Here is a 16,987-nt window from a genome sequence, read left to right as displayed (position 1 = left end):
TCAAGGCCATTTAACATCATCCTTATTTAAGACCATGCATCCTCCTGAACACTAGGGGGCAGATGGAGCCACGTGCATGCCCAGTGTTAAGATGTCACAACCCCTTTGCTCAGAAAGAGGGTGTGGCAGATACTGAGCCTCCATTAAGACCCCAAGAATCTAGACTGCTTGTGAAGCCACATCAGCAATCAGGAAAACAGCTCAAAACTGAGAAAACCTGGGTTCTAAACTCCACACTGCCCCGCACCTCAGTTTCTTCACGTGCAAAATGAGAAGTTGGACCAGATAATCCAACAAGCCCCTTTCCACACTAACATTTTATGAGAAACTTTAACATCACATGGATTTCTTTGTGATTGGGCTATGGCTGATTTTGATCCTGTACCTTCCAAATTTTCTAGGACGGGCTTAGGTTACTTTTATAATGCAAAAGAAAATAATCCAAAAACATTTAAAAAGATTTTTCTCATCATTACTCCAACAGCATTTTCACAAACTGAGATGCTTCTGTTTCAGTGCTAATGTTCACTACTCTCCATGAATACAGAGAAACAACAAAATCTCAAAGCGCCTAGGTCAAGGCAATTTAATGCCATTCTTGCTTGTTTGAAGCAAATTTAAAATTTGCTTAATAGGCAAAATTGAATCTGTGACTCTATAAAGATGGTAAACATGGAAACGAAACAGCCCAAGATTCAATCTCAGCCCAAATCTCATACTACATGGAGAAATGAGCAATATTTAAATATTTAATAATACCTTGTAATTTTTATAGACTCCTGGGCTTCCGAGTTTCTGACAAAGTAATCCCCGAGCCATAATTAACAAAAAGAGGCAACCTTCCCAAAAGTTTTCCAGAGCACAAGTAAACTCCTCAAAGTACTTCCTTGGCAGTGAGTGTGTTGGGAATAGTGGCATACCAGCAGTAAACAAGAGCTAGAAAGAGTTTGGATATTGCTCTGAACTGATGACGGATGTTGGCTGAAATGGCTTTTAGGAAAAGAAGGTTGTGATTAGAAAATCATGACATTTCCAGCACTCATTTATTTTTTTTTAATTTTATTTTTTTTAATATGTCTCTTTTTTTTGTTTTTTTTTCTTTTTTTTTTATTTATTTTTTAATATATGAAATTTACTGTCAAATTGGTTTCCATACAACACCCAGTGCTCATCCCAAAAGGTGCCCTCCTCAATACCCATCACCCACCCTGCCCTCCCTCCCACCCCCCATCAACCCTCAGTTTGTTTTCAGTTTTTAACAGTCTCTTATGCTTTGGCTCTCTCCCACTCTAACCTCTTTTCTTTTTTTTTTTTTTTTCCTTCCCCTCCCCCATGGGATTCTGTTACGTTTCTCAGGATCCACATAAGAGTGAAACCATATGGTATCTGTCTTTCTCTATATGGCTTATTTCACTTAGCATCACACTCTCCAGTTCCATCCACGTTGCTACAAAAGGCCATATTTCATTTTTTCTCATTGCCACGTAGTATTCCATTGTGTATATAAACCACAATTTCTTAATCCATTCATCAGTTGATGGACATTTAGGCTCTTTCCATAATCTGGCTATTGTTGAGAGTCCAGCACTCATTTATTAGCATGCCTGGAAAATCACAGATGAGAGATAACAGAGTCTTTGCAACCTGAGTTCCATTCACAGGATGTTTACAAATAATTAACTGCTATTCAATCTTCAGAGTCATTTGGTCAGTGTCCTAAAGGCAAAGCAAGGATACAGACACCATAACCAATCACTGTAGGTGGTCTCCTAATAAAGACTTCCATTAGCTACTAGTTGCTCAGACCATAAAACTATGGATGCTTTCCCCACCACTTCCCATTGCTCCAACCCTTGCAGCACTACCACTATGGTCCGCCCCTCGATTTGTTCCTATCTCCTTATTTCTAATGCCACCAGTCCAGTCCAAGCCACAATCATCTTTCCCTTAGACTATTTCAACAGTCTTCTTATTAATTTCTCCACTTGACCCAAGACAATCCCTTCTTCACATAGTGGCCATATTTACACATCAGATAATTTTTCCCCCTGCTTAAAACCCTTCAATAACTTCTCATTATTATTATTTTTTTGAGAGAGGGTTCAAGTTGGTGAGATGCAGAGAAAGAGAGAGATAGAGAGGGAGAGAGAGAGAGAAGTGGGGCTCCCCCAAAGCAAGGCTCAAACTCACTCAAAGCGGAAATCCTGCTCACCCAAAGTGGGGCTCGAGTACACCGATGTGGGACTAAAACTCATGAACGGTGAGATCATGACCTGAGCTAAGTCGGATGCTTAATGACTGAGCCACCAAGGTGCCCTGATATCTTCCCATGTTCATGGAATAAAACTTAAGTTTTATCTGCTCTCCACCTCTGAAGCGTCATTTCACGACAGTCCTTCTTCCACCCTTGATACTTCCCACATTTGCTTCCTTTTCCTTCCTTACTTTGACGAGCTCATTCTCACTTACAGTCCTCACTGCTCAGATTACTGTTTCTCTAGACTGTCACACAGCTGGTTCCACCTCATCTTCCCAACTCAACATGCAGGATCTTCCCTGACCACTATATCCTGTATGGTATCAACCTGCATTTGTGTTATTCTCTACCCTTGCGTATTTCCCGTATGATCCTGAAATTACATTGTTTACTTGATGGCTACCCACCCCTCCACTAGAACGTAAGCTGCCCGAGGAGACCGACCTTGTTTGTCCTATTCACTGCTGAACTCCCAGAGTCCAGGACAATGCACACAGCACTCAATGACTTTTTGTCAATGGGGCACCTGGGCGGCTCAGTCGGTTGAGTGTCCGACTTTGGCTCAGGTCATGATCTCACGGTCCATGGGTTCGAGCCCTGCGTCGAACTCTGTGCTGACAGCTCAGAGCCTGGAGCCTATTTCAGATTCTGTGTCTCCCTCTTTCTCTCTCCTCCCCTGCTCACGCTCTGTCCCTCTCTGCTCAAAAATAAACAAACATTAAAAAAATTTTTTTTAAATGACTTTCTGTCAAATGAATGTATGTGTTGTTTTAGATTCAAGCAGGACCCAACTTTTCAGTGCTCCCTGTCCATTCAGAATCAAAACGCAATTACCTGCCCATGCTACAAGTTGTTAATGTGCAGAAGAGACCTATGCTTCTCCAAGAACAACCTCATCATTACCCCACAATTAGGTTAGAGCCTCCAACTTAGAGCTCATTGCTCTGAAAGCAAAGGATTCTTGGGAGATGTCAGATGAAACTTAAAACCTCGTTGACAAGCTGACTCGTACAGTGTATCTTGACTTGGAGGAATGACTGTGTAGCTTTGTCAACGCTGGAAGTGAAGGGTTTACGGTGTGAGTGGGTGGATCACTGTGTCACATGGCCTGAGGCAGGTGGATATTTTTAAAATGCTAAGGAAATCTGCTAGGATAGTCTGTACACTAGCCAGGCATTCAATCGGTGGGGGGAGCTCATTAGGGGCCCAGATAAGAGGTTCAACTAATTGTACATGCGCCCCATACCAAGGTAATTTCACTCTGACTGGCAGAGTGAACTACGGAGGGTTAGCAACAGGCAATTTTCTGCACAGTATCATGATTTATAAATCATTTCTACCAGTTTGTCACCTCTTTTTTTTCTCGGGACAATTCTAAAGGTTGGACAAATACTTATTATACCGATTTTATTGTATGTGTGTGTATCAGACTCCATCTCACAATGAGTAAATACTGAAACTTGATTTGGAATCAAAATCTTGGAAGATCAGTGTTTAGGGGTACTCATAAACCAACGAAAGATATTGCAAAAGGCATTTTATTATTTTTTTATTTTTGAAAGTTTATTTATTTGAGAGAGAGCGTGCATGCGCAAGTGAGTGGGGGAGGGGCAGAGAGGGAGAGAGAGAATCATAAACAGGCTCTGCACTCAGCACAGAGCCCGATGTGGGGCTCAATCCCACGAACCCGGAGACCATGACCTCAGCGGAAACCAAGAGTCAGACGCTCAACCGACTGAACCACCAAGGTGCCCCAAAAGGCATTTTAAACATCAACTTTACTGAGGTATAATTTACATACAATAAAATATTCCCACTTTAAGTGTTCAGTTCATCAGATGCTGACATATATTCACTTCTGTACTTATCAGCACAACCAAGACATAGAACATTTCTATCTCCTGAAAAGTTCCATTATGTTCCTGTGTACGATATCCTCCCTCTTGCTTCCTACCTCTGCCCCAGGCAACCACTGCTCTGCTTTCTGTCACTAGATATTAGTGTGCTTTTTCTAGAATTTCATAGGAGTTGAATCCTATAGTCTAAATTTTGCGTGCTTGGCTCCTTTCACTCAGCATGATATCTTTGAGATACATCCATATTGTTGCACATACTCGTAGTTTGTTCTTTTTTTAAATTATTTTGTTTTATTTTACGGTATTCTATCGTATGGCTAGACCCCAAACGGTTTATCCATTTACCTGCTGATGGGTGTTTGGATTATTTCCAGTTTAGAGCTACGAAAAAGGCAACCGTAACGACACTGCAGGGCAAATCTTTGCATGGACATATATTTTCATTTCTTTCCTGGAAATACCTTGGAGTGGACTGGCTGGGTCTTCTAATAAGGGCATTTTCAATTTTAGCAAAACTGAAAAGTGTGTTCTAAATGGCTTTGCCACTTTAAATCCCACCAGGAGTGTGTGAGAGTTCCGGTTGCTCCATGTCCTCACCCACACTCGGTATTGTCAGTCTTTTAATTTTAGCCACTTTAATAGGTATTTGCTGGTATCTCATTGCGTTTTGAATTTGCATTTCCTTGATGCTAATAATATCGAGCATCTTCTCACATGCTTATTGCCCATTTGTATAACTTACACAAAGTACAATTTGAAAGATAAGAAATATAAGTACTTCTCTCTTATGTGCAAGAACTTGCCTTATTTTAGAAGCAGTTTTGAAAAACGCAACCTGAAGAGGATATATATAAAATATTCAGACTATAAAGTTAAAATATATTTAGAGGCTACATTAAAACTAATGAAAACAATAACATGGTGGAAAAGATCCACATTTTATTAGCTTTGTATTCTATACCGCACATTCATCTAATGCTTTAAGAAACCAGGAAGCCTGAATTTGCAGAAAGGGGATGAGATTAAATTAACTTGATCTCAGCGAAGAAGGAAAAGGCTTGGCCCTCTTCACTTCTAATTATTCTCTCTTCTCTAGACTTCATTTTATAGACCATAGGTTCAATTATTCACAGTATCTTTTCATATCTACTCTCATAAAACTGTAAGGTGAATCATTACAAAATTAATATTCAACAGGCTTTATATAACTCTGCTTAATGCAATGCATAACTCAGATTTTTATCACCCCAAGGCCTCTCAAGATCTATAAATGAAACCAACTTAATAAAAGACCATGTATTTTAACTCTAACATAACCTACGCAACCTCAACACTACATAACCACTCAATGTGGACTAGACAACCAGACATGACAGAAATGGACTGTATATAGAAGGTCAACCTGTGCATGAAGATTCTTATGATGACAACCAAAATTTTGCTCTCATTTGTTTAGAGGAACTCATGGCTCTAATGAAAAGGAGATTAATTTGCTTCCAGAGCATTCACACAGGAATCACTGTACATTTTTTACACCATGTGACCCTAAAAAATTTTCTGATTCCTAAATAATTGTCCCCTCCTAGGAAGGACAAAAGCTAGTGAATGCATCTACCAAAATCCACCCTCTAATCTCTACCCAAATACATGTACATATTTCCAACCACAAAGGAAACTTAAAGATCATTCAGTCTGGGGGCACCTGGGTGGCTCAGTCAGTTAAGTGTCTGACTTCGGCTCAGGTCATGATCTCATGGTTCGTGAGTTCGAGCCCTGCATCGGGCTCTGTGCTGACAGCTCAGAGCCTGGAGCCTGCTTCAGATTCTGTGTCTCCCGTGCTCTCTCTGCCCCTTCCCCACTAGCATCCTATCTCTCTCTCTCTCTCTCAAAAATAAATACACATTTTTAAAAAAAGGTCATTCAGTCTAATGATCACATTTTACACAAACAAAAGGCAATCAAGACCCCGACAAGTGAAATTACCGGTTTGAAGTCAGACAACTAGTTGAGAGGAGCCGGGTGTTAAATTCAGATCTCGGACTCAGACTCCAGAGTCTTGTGATTTTTTTGCCCAAGACTTTTTTTTTCTCCTGTTCTCAATAGTTATACAGGGTAGATGTAGACATTGCTATCCTTTCTGATCTATTTTAATGTCCTCGAATTAATAGATGTGAAAACTAAGGTTCACAACATGAGGAATCACGGCTCATCCAAGGTCGGGGAGAGAGTCAACGGCAAAGCTGAGACCAGTGACCACTCCTATGGTTTACAGCTTGATGCTCCTCTCTTCATGCCTGGCTGCCTTTCTTCTCTGGTGGGCAGGATGGTTTCCTGTCTTATCACCATTAAGTGGTCTTGGCGTGTTACAATCCATTCGCCACTTCCATAATGAGTAAGTTATGCCGAGATCATTTGAAAAGCCCACAGTCCTAGGTTGGTACCAAGGCTCTGGCAACATCTAACACACAGCTGTTGTGAGGATGCACATTCCATTTTGACAAAAGACACGTGCCTGGGTTTTGTCATGTTGGTCTGAGATAACGTAACGTGCGGAAAGAGGGACGAGCAGGGAAAGAGAGATTACTTCCCCAGACTCTCACATAAATGATTCTTTGCATAATGGAGCTCTAAATAAATAAAATACAAAATGAATGTTTACAACATTACAGTTGCTGCAAAAATGGCTATAGAGTTTTATGCCTATCTGTATCCTCTCCAGGGAAAACGGAAATCAACATGAGTTTTGTAATGGTGGGGAGGAGAAGGGACTATCATTTATTCCTTCATATGTCCAACAGAGCGAGGCCCCAGGGATGCAACACTGCTCAGAAGAGTAGTTTCTATCCTCCTGTGAAGTCTCCTGGGAAAGATAGACCATTAACAAGCATGTAATAGGTATGTATAGACACATAAGAAGACAGGGTTTAGGGGGCAAGTGGCCTGGCCTGAAGAATCCTCAGCGGTATGATCATGTTCAAGTGGAAAGGAGACATGATTCGGAGCCAAACCAAAGCGTGTTGGAATCCTGTTTCCTGCCACAGTAGGTGATCTTGAGCAAGTCATTTCCAACTTTCTACTCCATTTCCTGATTTGTGAAACAAAGCTAATAACTCTTACCCTGTGGGAATTAGGTCAGATATTGAGTGAAAGTTTACTAAGTTCCCAGGGGAGCCTGGCCCAGAGTAGTGGTTCCATATATATTTGTCAAATGCATAAAAGCATCATTATGAAACATGCATTGGCTGTCTAATAGCAAAAGGGGCACCTGGGCAGACAGTGATAAAACACAGAGTAAGGAGACATGAGTCCTGTCTTATACCTAGGGAGACTGAGAGTATCTATTCTATTATACATAATACACACACATATGTGTGAGTGTGCCTGCGTGTAACAAATACAGAGCGAAGCCAGAAAGAAGCACATTTGACGTGGCTGAGTCAGGGAGCGCTGTACAATAGGACCGTCTAACAGAAACAGAACATGAGCCACAAAGGAGGGGCATATAGGTAATTTTCAAACGTCAGTAGCCTCTTAATAAAAGTAAAAAGAAGCAGACAGAATCAAGTTTAGTAGCATATATGACCCCAAGATAGCCAAAATATGATCATTTTAACATGTGACCATTATGAGTTTATGAATGTGATATTTTGCACGTACAGTGTCTTCGAGCAGTCTTTGTATTTTATACTTCCATTACAGCTCACCTTGGCTTAGCCACCTTCCAGGTGCTCAGTACTGCACGTGGCAAATGGCGTCTATACTGGAGAGCGCAGTTTCAGAAATCTGGAGATGAGAGAGTTTGCTGAAGACAGAGGCTGCCAGGTGGGCTCATGGGGGAAGTGGGGCAGGAATGTGCCCCCTCCTGGCACAGAGACTTTGCTGCAGCACCTTATAGAAGCCTCCTTCTCCTGGCTCCTTTGGCCCCAGGGAGTCCCTAAATCTACTTCCTGCTATTGCAGGGACCACACTCAGATTTGGTTCTTACTCTTTGCTGGTACCTTCAGACTCTCAGATTGTCCTTTCCTTCCTGGCACCCCCTTACCTGGCATACTGCTTAGGGTATGGGAAGCACATATATGTAACAGCAATTTCTTCTTTGCACAATATGGCTCTATACAGGTACATACAAATAAATACAATGCCAGGTAAAGACCTGAGATAGCCCAGCTCTGGCTCCCAGAGCCACGAGGCCTGCAGAGCCCCAGTTTTTCTCCAGCCATACAGAGTTACGAGCTAAGCAAATGCCAGAACCATTCCTAGCAGGAAACCAGTCTGTGCCTGGGCTCCAAGCAGGGGACAGGTGGGCACAGGGCCCGGCTGTGGGGAGTGCCATTTGGCAGAGAGATACTAGAGGAAAGGGGAGGAGACAATGGCCTGACTCCTTGTGGGCCCTTCATGGCCAAGTCTATTTTCTAAGGTGAGATGGAGTAGAGAGACCTTTTCCACGTGGCCAAGTATGGTGGTGACACGCATGACAAAAGAGTCTGGAGGATGAACAAAGCACAAATGAAAAAGAAGTACATAAGAGGACAGAGGCAGAAGCCGAGAAACTAAAAGTCATCTTGCCCACTGTCCCCCAACAGCTGGTGTGCCCTCACCTAACAGTTCAAGTATCCCCACCACCAGGGCCCATGATGGGTCGCAGTGGTGGCTGGACCTACATCAGCCTCCGTCTCCTTAGTCCTGTCTTTTTCCACAGCCCAGTGATTAACAGTACGACCACAAACTCAGGCAATCAACTACATAAGAGGAGTGGGTTGGGTGAGGAGGCAGGACACACATTGTCCCCACACCTCTGCCCTGCCCCAACAGTAAAGTCACTACTGGTTTGAAAGAGGATGGAATTCAGAGGGGTTGCCAATCTTAGCTCAATAATATCTTTACCGGAATGTAAGTCCCAGTGCAGAAGGAGCAAACCCTCTGACACACTCAACTTTCAGCAAGCGGGAATGGGACCCTGGTGTGCCTCGATCTTGCACATTTTGCAAAGTCTTGAGAAGGGATTTTATGGGACATTTTCCAGTTTTAAAATGGTTGGAGCTATGTCAACAAAATTTTACACACTGTACGGGGCCACACTGTGTGAGCCAAAGAAAACTGACCACAAGGCTGCCAGCTTGAGATTTCTCCTCTAGTTCAAAGAGATATGGTCATGGTCCTGTTCCACCATCGGGCCATTTGTAGCTTCTCAGCTCAATTTTGTTCTGAGGCTTAATTCCGATCAGGCAGATGAAGGGCTGAGCATAGTTTCTGGCACATAGTGAAGGCAGTTAATAACTGATGTTCGCTAGCTCTAAAGAACCTCTGAGATTTAATTCTAACCATTATATAGGGATCAAATCACAGGATGTCCCCAGAGACAAAACATCTGAAAGAGGGCTCCTCTCTCTCAAACGATTCCCTATCTCTTCATTTCTGTTTCATGGCTTAGATTTACGCCACTTTCATTTTACTTTGTCGATTCATGAAACTCAATTTGTTGCACAAAGGAAGTAAGAAAGAAAAAAGGTCAGCCCAGGTGAAAGTCTAAGCTGGTGTAAGTTTTCTAGAAAGTAGTTTGGCAATGCCTAGCAAATAAAAGGCTGAAAAAAAAAATCGTATGCCTTTTGACTCAGCGATTCCAGTTTAAGGAATTCAGCCTAAGTAAAAAATGATGGTTTTTCATAAAGATTTAATTCCAAGAATTCTTATGACCATGTAATCTACAACAGAAGCAATTAAGGAAATTAAACACCCATGAATAGGGAATTTGTAGCAAAAGTTATGATACACGAAAGCGTTTAACACAGCCGCCCGCGTGACTTTCAGAGCACTTACTGCGTTCACAGTGTGTCCCCTGCAATAAACGCCATGAAAGCAGAGTCTCTGGTCCATCTCGTTCACCACTGTCTACACTACTTTCCATGAGCTGGCACATAACAGACACCCATAAATATTTAAATACATACAAGATAGCTTATGTAGTATGATTCTGTTTTTGTAAAAAAAAAAAAAAAAAAAAAAAAAGACATGTATTTCTGGAAGTATGTTATTACTATTTTTCCCTAGAGCAGAACTCAGCAAACTACAGTCCCTGGACTAGTGGCCAGTTTTTGTAAATAAAGTTTTATTGGAACACAGTCATGTTCATTCTTTTACACGTTATCTATGGCTACTTTTGCACTAGAATGCAGAGTTGAGTTGTTGCAGCAGAGACTGCATGGCCAAAAAAAGTTGAAAATACTCACTATTTGGCCCTTTAAAGAAAAAGTTTGCTGACCCTTGGTCTAGATGGTAGTTCTTTCTGAGTGGTCTAAGATACATATATGTATGTGTGTATCTGTGTGTGTGTCTGTCTGTATACATGTGTGCATGCATATACGTATAAGTGCAGTTTTTTTACACTGAACACAAATTATATTTGTAACCAAACAAAAATCAGAATTATTTTTACAAAAGAAAGGAAGGATTGCCGGAAAGGAGGAAGGAGGGAATGAAGGGGAGTAGGAGGGAGGGAAGGAATTGCTTATCCATATTTATCACTATAAAAAATTTTCCACAGGGGTGCCGGGGTGGCTCAGTCGGTTGAGAGTCTGACTCTTGACTTCAGCTCACGTCATGGTCTCACGGTTTGTGGGATCGAGCCTTGCATCAGGTTCTGTGCTGACAGCATGGAGCCTGCTTGAGATTCTCTCTCCTTTTCTCTGCCCCTGCCCTGCTCATTGTCTCTCTCTCTCTCTCTCTCTTTTTCAAAATAAATAAGTAAACATTTTAAAAAAAGAGAAAGAGGGGCACCTGGGTCACTCAGTCAGTTAAGTGTCCGACTCTTCATTTCAGCTCAGCTCAGGTTCATGGGATTGAGCCTGGAATTAGGCTCCATACTGACAGTGCACAGCCTGCTTGAGACTCTCTCTCTCTCTCTCTGCCCCTTCCCCACTCTCTCTCTCTCCCTCTCTTTCTCCAAATAAACTGAAAACAAAACTACTTTAAAAAAGGAAAAAGAAAAATGTCCACAATAAGTGAAAAATGTTAAATGTGGTATGAAGTATGGTTACATTTTTGTAATGATTGGGTAAATCACTGAAAGAGAAATGCAAAAAAAGGTTTAGGTTAACTGTATTGAGGCAAGGGAAATATAATAATGGCTTTTGTTTCCTATTTTCCTCTTTGTTACATTTTCTAAATTTTCCAGCATAAACATGCTTTACTTACATAATAAAAAACAGAAGATAAGTGATGTTGAAAGGAAAGACAGCAAAAATAAAGTTCCAGTCTACATAAATAGCAGCAGCCTGTTTCCCAGGCTTCACCAGGCAAGGGGACATCTTCTTGGTGTCACAGGGTACACCCCTTTCAGCACACTCCCTATTATTATCGCATTCCAGTAAAACCAAAACATGGCCAAGGCGGGGAGGGTAGTACCCAGGGCCACGTTTCTTAAAAAAGTATTAATGTTGGTCCCCACTGTGACCTAGATAGTTTCTCTTTACATTAAAATTTTTTTTTTCAATAATCCACTTCATTCCTTCCAAAGCACAGTGCACCATTTCTATCTAGATTACAAAATGTGTTCAGGGAAGAGGTTTTCTGACTTAGTAGTCGGACACTTGTAGGGTCTCCCACCTCGATCACATTGCCCTAGTTTTAGTCTTAGCCAAGATGGACATTTCTGGTAATGCTGACAGCTCCCACTTCATTCATCAAATGTGTACCTCTCTGCTTTTCTGCCTCCAAAGTAGGTGGCAGAAGGTAACGCCCCTGGGGACAACCTTCAACAATGAGAGATCAGTGGATAAATGCCCCAGTTTCTGGGTCCCAGCATCCCAGCAGAGATGAACACCAGTTGTCCAGAGAGACCATCTTTCTTGGCTCTTTCTCCTTCCCTTCTTCCCCTCTTCCTTCCCTCCCCCTTCCTGGAAATCTCCTCCCAAATTAACTTCCTGCACCCAAAATCTTGTTTCAGATTCTGCTTCAGAGGAACTCAAACTAAGAGAGCTCATAAGCAAATATAAAACCAATAAAAAGAATTATACCACAGAGCCCCAGAAAGCTCTCAAAGATGGTGTGAAACAGAGTTCATCCGTTTCTAGAATACATTCCCTCATTGTACATCTATTTAGTAGGCTTCTACATTGGGCCACACATACACTAGGTGCAAAATGAACTGCAGAAACACAGTCTATACCCGTGGAAGACACAAGACGCTCAACAGTCACCAAGCACTATACTATGAGAGTATAGGAAAATATAAGAAAGATTAATGCTGGGGAGGAAAAATAATCTTCCTCTTTCTGAATTTTTAGCAGAGACCCCTGTAATGAAAGATTAACAGGAGAAAAACCAGCAGAATTTTTAACAGGTATACCTCAGGCAAACACGGGAGGTACCCAGGGAAAAACAAGTCACTCAAAGAAGTAGCTTAGAATTCAGGCTTAGATATCATCTTAGTAGGGAAAGGGGCGGAGCATGGAGGCTCCTCCAGAAACAGCAAATAATTTGTAGGAAACATGAATGGGTGCTTAGAAGGTATGCAGTAGTCTCACGAGGAGGTATGAGAGTTTGTGACAAAGTCTATATGGGTGTGGTGTTGACCTCCAGTTTCCTCTGCATTCTCTGCAGTGGTGAAGACCATCTTCCCTGGTTGGTGAAACTCCCAGGGAAGCATCTATGCCAGCTGAAAATTTTCAAGAGAACTTGTCTTAAGGCAGGTAAGGGCAGTTCAGAGAAAGCGTCTCCCTGTATCCACTGCCTTACAATTATCTACAGCTCAAAAATAATTAATATACCAAAGCAGCATATTTTGGGGTGGCATATTCTGCAGGCCTTCACTAACCTAGTCTGAGATGATTCAGCATGAGGTTTTTGAGAGGACACCATGTAAACGGGGCCCTAACAGTGGAGTTAGACAAAGAGAGGGAAAAGGCTTTGATCCTCGCTGTTTGTGAAGACAGAACAAGGAAGGTGGAGATGTGTTCGGCTGGCAAACCACTGTAAAGGTTTGAAGATTTCAAAAAATACATGTTCAGCAAACACTCTCTCCTTTCATCTCATATGAGTTAAATATCCCCAGAAGTGAGCAGGTGCTTGGACACCTTCAGGGTGTTGATTACTGAGAAGACCAAAGCTGGCCATAAAGATTTAAACATGGCTCCGAGAAACATCCTTGCTATCAGAGGCTGATAGAATCTGTTCTTGTTAACCAGGGACAGTATGGCTCTTCTACTCGGTGGCAAAAGCACTCTAACTTGCTTCAAAGACCCACAGCTTTGGTTTCACAAGGATGCCACTTGAAATTGGTTTAAAGAGTGCCCGCCTGTTGGTTCCCCCAAAGTAGCCTCAGAGAATCAGAACCTTAGAAACCTTGAGGGCATGCGCACTCCCCGAGAATCTGAATCAGCTCAGTTCCTCCCAAATGCGTGCACTTTTGCACAATGCTGTGTATGCAAAGTAAAGGCAATAAATACAGTTTCAGGGCTTCTGTTTATGATTGATCGCCTTTTTTTCTTGTAGCAATCTTGTAAGTTTGACTTCTTATTTTTATTATTCTCACTGCATACTAATACTTCAAACATTTTACTAAATTATGGTTCTCTGGTTCCTACTTCAGAATAGTTTAACTGATTTAATGAGCTCTATCTAATTATTGCATTTCACCTTTCATATGAGAGTGCAGGAGTGTTTTGGCTGAAATAGTTGGTAATAGCTCAAACACTCCAAAAGGAAGAAAATGAGCACGGGTAATGCAGGTCTCAAAACAGTTCATTTTATGCCAGACATAATTCTTATGAACATACATATATATGTATACAGATATATTTATACCTTCATTAATTAATTCATTCATACGTTCACTATCTATGCGCCCAGTATTGCCAAAGACACCAGATCAGCTTAAAGCAGCCTTTTTTTTTTTAATGTTTATTTATTTTTGACAGAGAGAGAGAGAGAGAGAGACAGAGCACGAACGGGGGAGGGGCAGAGAGAGAGGGAGACACAGCAGGCCCCAGGCTTTGAGCTGTCAGCACAGAGCCCAACACGGGGCTCGAACTCACAGACCGCGAGATCGTGACCTGAGCCGAAGTCGGACACTCAACCGCCTGAGCCACCCACGTGCCCCGACACCAGATCAGCTTAAAAGGTGCTTTCTTAAGTCTGCATCCATCTACTGGGGTCACAGAACACAGTAGTTAGGGACTCTTGAGCTAGACTGTCTATAGTTACATCCTGGCTTCACCATTTCTTAGCTATAAGATCTTGGACAAGCCAGTTAACCAATGCGTGCCTCAGTTTCCCCTTCTGTACAACGGGGGACATTACAGCAGCTACCACCACAGCACTTTTGTGAACATGAAGTGAATCAGTACATACAAACCAGGTAGGAGTGCCTGGAGCTGAATAAGCACTATAATTGTTGCCTTTTTTCTTGTTACTATTGTAGTGTGTCTCATCTACAACACTCACAGAGATCGCAGTCATCAATTTCTATCTACATACTTATCTATTTAGTTAATGAGTTGTCTATTATTGTTTGTTTGTTTACCTCCTTCATCAAATTATAGGATCCATGGAGACTGACGCTAAATTCCCGGTGCCCGGCATTGTGCCCAGTAAATGCTTTGTTGATTGCTTGAACGAATGAATAAATGATTCTCTTTCGGGACATATGACCCTGTCACGCTAGACAAGACTTTCACTTCAGAGATTTCCAAGGCAGGCACATGTCTATCAAATGCCATTTGTTGGAAATTCCATACAGTTTTCTATCCAGATGGTACCAGTGACAAAGGAAAGCATTCTGGCATGAGGGAAAGTTATGATGCCAGATGACGAGCCAATTCACTGTATTATTCATCATCAAATGTTGTCGGCCAGGAAACTGTTGTCAGCTGAGCTCCACAGTGGTCAGGTGAAGAGGCTGAATTTTAACAGAAGCTGGGATTATCATTAGAGACAGAGGGTTCTGTGCTAGGAAAATGGGGCTTAAACAGTAAGAAGCTTCTCAGTCTTGTCTTGGCTTTGCAACCTTGGGCAGGTCACTTCACCTCTCTGGGCCTTGCAGCTTACTGTTTCTATAAATGAAGGACACAAATTGTCATCAGTAATTCCTAACCCTGGTTGTGCACCAGAATCTTCTGGAAAGCTAAATCCTCTAGGCCAGCAGTCAACCAACTTTTTCTATAAAGGGCCAGAGAACAAATATCTTAGCCTGTGCAGGCTGTATATGATCTCTGTTCCAAGGGCTCATACTCAGTTCCCCCATTGTGTAGTCAAAGCAGCCATACATGATGTATATGCAAATGAGCATGGCTGGATATGGCCAGCTTGCCTGGGGGTCACGGTTTGAGGACTCCCACTGTAGGCCACGTGTGGCTTCCGTAGGGTAAGAACCAATTCTCTGCATATTTACAAAAGCTCTTCCCAATGACCTAGAAGGGAACCATCGGATTAGATGGCAACAAGGCCCCTTCCAGCTCCTACTGGGGGCTGTGATTCTACATTTCTTAACTCACTGTGAGAAGTAGCTATTCTCAGTCAACGCTATTTAGACAGTAATTTTAATATTCCTTCAAACACATCACATTTGGGTATTAGCCTCCTACATATGAAGTTTTTACTCTTTCAAAATTCAATTCTCTTCTAGGAGAAGATTGAACAGTTCTTTTCATCGTGTTTAGATCTTAAAGCACTTCTTCCTGTGCGTGATATCCCTTGTCAGTTCTTTGTAAGGGACAATTCTACTGCTAACTTGCAAATGAGAAATGTAATATTATCCCTTCTGGGCACTAAAGTGATACAATACAGGTGAGCCTTCACTTTAAGAAAGGATAATACATAATAATGTGAAATTATGAAACAATTCGGTTGAGAAGCATTTATAGTGTTTGCGCTATAATTCCTTTGTATAGAGAATTCCTTTCTGCTGAGGTCATGGCTGTTGCATGGCAATACCTTCTGGTTTTCTAGGGATAGTGTCAGTTTTCACCTGTTGTCTCTTACTCACATAGCACTCATTTTCATCTCTAACATGTCTCAACTGGATGATAAATTGAACGGTCATCCTTGGTGGTGACCTTGAAGGAAAATAGAATAATTGCTCCATTTATTTTATGGTTACTAAGAAGCAAACACTGCTCTGAGGGCTTTATCTATATTATCCCAATTGATCACTACAATATTTTGCTGATGGTTGATGATCTGAGGTTGGGTTTTTCCAAAAGCAGACCCCGAGACAAGGAAGTGGGGATAAGTAGTTTTGGGGGGGGGGGAGCAAGTTCCCAGAAGCACAGAGAGGGGAGTGAGGGAGAGAGGCAGGAAAAGGAAGGAAGCCAGTACACAGAGCATTTCGAGTTGGTCATGGCTGTGAATAAGCAGGGCTCAAAATCTCTGGGAACTTTCTGAGAGGCTCTGTGAGCATGCCTCCGACTTCTCCCTCAATGGAACAAGGAAGCAGCAGTTTTATCTCATAGCTCCCATCCCGTGTTGGTTGAGGGTCATGCCTGGAGATATTCACTCTCCCTCCTGCATATGTGGCCTGTCCACAGTTACAGGAGCACATTCCTATGACTAGAGAATGACTTTCCTCAGATGAAAGACACAAAGAGCTTTGTCAGTGTGTGTGCCCCGGAGCACCAATGGCATCTGCTACCAGGACACTGAAGCTTAGAGACATTAGGTCACGTGCCCAAAGCAACCTAACTGGTAGATGCCAGAGACAGAATCTTGACCCATGCAATCTGGCTCTGGAGGGTTTACCCTTAACCATAGCAAATGACCTCTGTGTGTCTACCCCTGAGTCAATTATGCATCACCCAATATCTACCCAGGGGTCTTGTATCTGGTCTGAGTGGCCCTTGCAATGGCTCACAAAGTTTCCGCAGAGCGAGGTGCTGTTGCC

General features: G+C 42.2%; 1 protein-coding gene and 1 long non-coding RNA gene across 8 annotated transcripts in view; one reads left to right on the top strand and one right to left on the bottom strand.

Moving 5' to 3' along the window:
- Positions 1 to 16,987, bottom strand: part of FRMD4B (FERM domain containing 4B) — a 323,079-nt gene that overhangs the window by 230,890 nt on the left and 75,202 nt on the right. The gene's annotated exons all lie outside the window — the stretch shown is intronic.
- LOC131511040 (uncharacterized) overlaps positions 1 to 16,987 on the top strand; it is a 67,854-nt gene that overhangs the window by 29,676 nt on the left and 21,191 nt on the right. The window contains exon 2 of the long non-coding RNA XR_009261316.1: positions 12,712 to 12,800. This is a non-coding gene — a long non-coding RNA (uncharacterized LOC131511040). The remainder of the gene's footprint in view (positions 1 to 12,711; positions 12,801 to 16,987) is intronic.

This window comes from Neofelis nebulosa, chromosome 4 (assembly GCF_028018385.1).
Source record: "Neofelis nebulosa isolate mNeoNeb1 chromosome 4, mNeoNeb1.pri, whole genome shotgun sequence".
Lineage (NCBI taxonomy): Eukaryota > Metazoa > Chordata > Mammalia > Carnivora > Felidae > Neofelis > Neofelis nebulosa.
Note: the sequence above shows the minus strand (reverse complement) of the source record. Positions and strands in the feature narration are given on the sequence as shown.